The sequence below is a fragment of the Syngnathus leptorhynchus genome, unplaced genomic scaffold, assembly GCF_054491065.1.
Source record: "Syngnathus leptorhynchus isolate UIUO unplaced genomic scaffold, UIUO_Slep HiC_scaffold_150, whole genome shotgun sequence".
NCBI classification, from domain to species: Eukaryota; Metazoa; Chordata; class Actinopteri; order Syngnathiformes; family Syngnathidae; genus Syngnathus; species Syngnathus leptorhynchus.
In genome coordinates, this window is record NW_028232117.1 from 111,844 (window position 1) to 117,500 (window position 5,657).

Genomic DNA, 5,657 nt, shown 5'->3' on the forward strand with positions numbered 1-5,657 from the left:
AAAAATAACGGTCTCCTCCTGGAGCTCACAGCCAATTGTGGCGAAAAAGTGGCAAAGTGCCCACGGCCCTGCCGAGCTTTGGCGTCCGCTCAGCGCCGGTGCCGCAGTCGGCCTCGAATGACGAAAAATGACGGTCTCCTCCTGGAGCTCACAGCCAACTTGGCAAAAAGTTTCTAAGTGCCCACGGCCCTGCCGAGCTTTGGCGTCCGCCCAGCGCCGGTTCCGCAGTCGGCCTCGAATGACGAAAAATAACGGTCTCCTCCTGGAGCTCACAGCCAACTTGGCAAAAAGTTTCTAAGTGCCCACGGCCCTGCCGAGCTTTGGCGTCCGCTCAGCGCCGGTGCCGCAGTCGGCCTCGAATGACGAAAAATGACGGTCTCCTCCTGGAGCTCACAGCCAACTTGGCAAAAAGTTTCTAAGTGCCCACGGCCCTGCCGAGCTTTGGCGTCCGCCCAGCGCCGGTTCCGCAGTCGGCCTCGAATGACGAAAAATAACGGTCTCCTCCTGGAGCTCACAGCCAACTTGGCAAAAAGTTTCTAAGTGCCCACGGCCCTGCCGAGCTTTGGCGTCCGCTCAGCGCCGGTGCCGCAGTCGGCCTCGAATGACGAAAAATGACGGTCTCCTCCTGGAGCTCACAGCCAACTTGGCAAAAAGTTTCTAAGTGCCCACGGCCCTGCCGAGCTTTGGCGTCCGCCCAGCGCCGGTTCCGCAGTCGGCCTCGAATGACGAAAAATAACGGTCTCCTCCTGGAGCTCACAGCCAACTTGGCAAAAAGTTTCTAAGTGCCCACGGCCCTGCCGAGCTTTGGCGTCCGCCCAGCGCCGGTTCCGCAGTCGGCCTCGAATGACGAAAAATAACGGTCTCCTCCTGGAGCTCACAGCCAACTTGGCAAAAAGTTTCTAAGTGCCCACGGCCCTGCCGAGCTTTGGCGTCCGCCCAGCGCCGGTTCCGCAGTCGGCCTCGAATGACGAAAAATAACGGTCTCCTCCTGGAGCTCACAGCCAACTTGGCAAAAAGTTTCTAAGTGCCCACGGCCCTGCCGAGCTTTGGCGTCCGCTCAGCGCCGGTTCCGCAGTCGGCCTCGAATGACGAAAAATGACGGTCTCCTCCTGGAGCTCACAGCCAACTTGGCAAAAAGTTTCTAAGTGCCCACGGCCCTGCCGAGCTTTGGCGTCCGCCCAGCGCCGGTTCCGCAGTCGGCCTCGAATGACGAAAAATAACGGTCTCCTCCTGGAGCTCACAGCCAACTTGGCAAAAAGTTTCTAAGTGCCCACGGCCCTGCCGAGCTTTGGCGTCCGCCCAGCGCCGGTTCCGCAGTCGGCCTCGAATGACGAAAAATAACGGTCTCCTCCTGGAGCTCACAGCCAACTTGGCAAAAAGTTTCTAAGTGCCCACGGCCCTGCCGAGCTTTGGCGTCCGCTCAGCGCCGGTGCCGCAGTCGGCCTCGAATGACGAAAAATGACGGTCTCCTCCTGGAGCTCACAGCCAACTTGGCAAAAAGTTTCTAAGTGCCCACGGCCCTGCCGAGCTTTGGCATCCGCCCAGCGCCGGTTCCGCAGTCGGCCTCGAATGACGAAAAATAACGGTCTCCTCCTGGAGCTCACAGCCAACTTGGCAAAAAGTTTCTAAGTGCCCACGGCCCTGCCGAGCTTTGGCGTCCGCCCAGCGCCGGTTCCGCAGTCGGCCTCGAATGACGAAAAATAACGGTCTCCTCCTGGAGCTCACAGCCAACTTGGCAAAAAGTTTCTAAGTGCCCACGGCCCTGCCGAGCTTTGGCATCCGCCCAGCGCCGGTTCCGCAGTCGGCCTCGAATGACGAAAAATGACGGTCTCCTCCTGGAGCTCACAGCCAACTTGGCAAAAAGTTTCTAAGTGCCCACGGCCCTGCCGAGCTTTGGCGTCCGCCCAGCGCCGGTTCCGCAGTCGGCCTCGAATGACGAAAAATAACGGTCTCCTCCTGGAGCTCACAGCCAACTTGGCAAAAAGTTTCTAAGTGCCCACGGCCCTGCCGAGCTTTGGCGTCCGCTCAGCGCCGGTGCCGCAGTCGGCCTCGAATGACGAAAAATGACGGTCTCCTCCTGGAGCTCACAGCCAACTTGGCAAAAAGTTTCTAAGTGCCCACGGCCCTGCCGAGCTTTGGCGTCCGCCCAGCGCCGGTTCCGCAGTCGGCCTCGAATGACGAAAAATAACGGTCTCCTCCTGGAGCTCACAGCCAACTTGGCAAAAAGTTTCTAAGTGCCCACGGCCCTGCCGAGCTTTGGCGTCCGCCCAGCGCCGGTTCCGCAGTCGGCCTCGAATGACGAAAAATAACGGTCTCCTCCTGGAGCTCACAGCCAACTTGGCAAAAAGTTTCTAAGTGTCACATCTGTGAAAAAACGACTAAGTGTCAACTTTCGAAAAAACGGCTAAGTGTCAACTTTCGAAAAAACGGCAAAGTGTCACATCTCTGAAAAAACGGCTAAGTGTCGACTTTCGAAAAAACGGCTAAGTGTCAACTTTCGAAAAAACGGCAAAGTGTCACATCTCTGAAAAAACGGCTAAGTGTCACATCTCTGAAAAAACGGCTAAGTGTCACATCTCTGAAAAAACGGCTAAGTGTCGCCTCTCTGAAAAAACGGCAAAGTGTCAACTTTCGAAAAAACGACAGAGTGTCGCCTCTCTGAAAAAACGACTAAGTGTCGACTCTGAGAAAATGGCAAAGTGCCCACGGCTCTGCGGGCTCGTGCATCCGACCCGCGCCGGTTCCCCAGCCGGCCTGATATAAAGCAAAACCAGCCTCTCCGCCTGGAGCTCAGAGCCAACTTGGCGAATATTTTCTAAGTGCCCACGGCTCTGCGTGGCTACGGCGTCTGCCCAGCGCCGGTTCCTGGGTCGAACCCCGAGGACGAGGAATGCCGGTCTCCGCCTGGAGGTCCCAGCTTAATCGGCGAAAATTTTCTAAGTGCCCACGGCTCTGCCGGGCTCGTGCATCCGACCCGCGCCGGTTCCCCAGCCGGCCTGAAATAAGGCAAAACCAGGCTCTCCCCCTGGAGCTCAGAGCCAATTGTGGCGAAAAAACGACTAAGTGTCAACTTTCGAAAAAACGACTAAGTGTCAACTTTCCAAAAAAACGGCTAAGTGTCGACTTTCGAAAAAACGGCTAAGTGTCAACTTTCGAAAAAACGACTAAGTGTCGCCTCTGAAAAAACGACTAAGTGTCGCCTCTCTGAAAAAACGACTAAGTGCCCACGGCTCTGCGGGGCTTGTGAGTCCGCCCCGCGCCGGTTCGGCGGTCGGCCTCAAAAAGCGAAAAATCAGCCTCTCTCCCTGGAGCTCACCAAAAATTTGTCGAAATTTTTCTAAGTTCTCCTCGAGGTACCAGGGGGTGAGGTACCCGGGCTAAGGTGCAGTACCTTTTTTGGTCTTCAGGTGCGCCAGAGTACAATGAAATGGTCCCAGTAGTCAGTGTACTCATCGACTTTCCCCCCGTTTTCCAAAGCACCCCGTTTACGAATATGGAGGAGATGGTGCTGGTCTCCCCACGGCGTCGGACACGCCGTCCTCGACAGCACAAGGTCGGATAGAAGACCTGAAAAGCGCCGTGGCACGCGCTGGAGGTGTCACTGTGGCGAAAAAGTGACTAAGTGTCAACTTTCGAAAAAACGGCTAAGTGTCAACTTTCGAAAAAACGGCTAAGTGTCAACTTTCGAAAAAACGGCTAAGTGTCACCTCTCTGAAAAAACGGCAAAGTGTCAACTTTCGAAAAAACGACTAAGTGTCAACTTTCGAAAAAACGACTAAGTGTCACCTCTCTGAAAAAATGGCAAAGTGTCAACTGCGAATGTGGTGGTGCATGGAAGGAAGTGGAGGACGGCCGCCTCCTTAAACACAGGCCGGAGAGGAGCGTCAGGGCCAGGCTCCTCAAACATGGACCGAGTGTCGCCCTTAACACAGACCAAGGGGAGGACGGCCGCCTCCTTAAACACAGGCCGGAGAGGAGCGTCAGGGCCAGGCTCCTCAAACATGGACCGAGTGTCGCCCTTAACACAGACCAAGGGGAGGACGGCCGCCTCCTTAAACACAGGCCGGAGAGGAGCGTCAGGGCCAGGCTCCTCAAACATGGACCGAGTGTCGCCCTTAACACAGACCAAGGGGAGGACGGCCGCCTCCTTAAACACAGGCCGGAGAGGAGCGTCAGGGCCAGGCTCCTCAAACATGGACCGAGTGTCGCCCTTAACACGGACCAAGGGGAGGACGGCCGCCTCCTTAAACACAGGCCGGAGAGGAGCGTCAGGGCCAGGCTCCTCAAACATGGACCGAGTGTCGCCCTTAACACGGACCAAGGGGAGGACGGCCGCCTCCTTAAACACAGGCCGGAGAGGAGCGTCAGGGCCAGGCTCCTCAAACATGGACCGAGTGTCGCCCTTAACACAGACCAAGGGGAGGACGGCCGCCTCCTTAAACACAGGCCGGAGAGGAGCGTCAGGGCCAGGCTCCTCAAACATGGACCGAGTGTCGCCCTTAACACGGACCAAGGGGAGGACGGCCGCCTCCTTAAACACAGGCCGGAGAGGAGCGTCAGGGCCAGGCTCCTCAAACATGGACCGAGTGTCGCCCTTAACACGGACCAAGGGGAGGACGGCCGCCTCCTTAAACACAGGCCGGAGAGGAGCGTCAGGGCCAGGCTCCTCAAACATGGACAGAGTGTCGCCCTTAACACAGACCAAGCGGAGGACGGCCGCCTCCCTAAATACAGGCCGAACCGGAGCGCGAGTGTCGCTCCTTAAACACGGACCGAGTGGAGGACGGCCGCCTCCTTAAACACAGGCCGAACAAAATGACACAAAGTGTCAACTGCGAATGTTGTCCATCCAAGGAAGGAGCGTGATGCCCGGCCGGCTCCTTAAACACAGGCCGAGAGTCGCCCCGGACGGTCCGCCTCGCGGCGCCCGTCTGCTCGGATAAAATGACACAAAGTGTCAACTACGAATGTTGTCCATCCAAGGAGGGAGCGTGATGCCCGGCCGGCTCCGAAAACACAGGCCGAGAGTCGCCCCGGACGGTCCGCCTCGCGGCGCCCGTCTGCTCGGATAAAATGACACAAAGTGTCAACTGCGAATGTTGTCCATCCAAGGAAGGAGCGTGATGCCCGGCCGGCTCCTTAAACACAGGCCGAGAGTCGCCCCGGACGGTCCGCCTCGCGGCGCCCGTCTGCTCGGATAAAATGACACAAAGTGTCAACTACGAATGTTGTCCATCCAAGGAGGGAGCGTGATGCCCGGCCGGCTCCGAAAACACAGGCCGAGAGTCGCCCCGGACGGTCCGCCTCGCGGCGCCCGTCTGCTCGGATAAAATGACACAAAGTGTCAACTGCGAATGTTGTCCATCCAAGGAAGGAGCGTGATGCCCGGCCGGCTCCTTAAACACAGGCCGAGAGTCGCCCCGGACGGTCCGCCTCGCGGCGCCCGCCCGCTCGGATAAAATGACACAAAGTGTCAACTACGAATGTTGTCCATCCAAGGAGGGAGCGTGAGGCCCGGCCGGCTCCGAAAACACAGGCCGAGAGTCGCCCCGGACGGTCCGCCTCTCGAGGCGCCCGCCCGCTCGGATAAAATGACACAAAGTGTCAACTACGAATGTTGTCCATCCAAGGAGGGAGCGTGATGCCCGGCCGGCTCC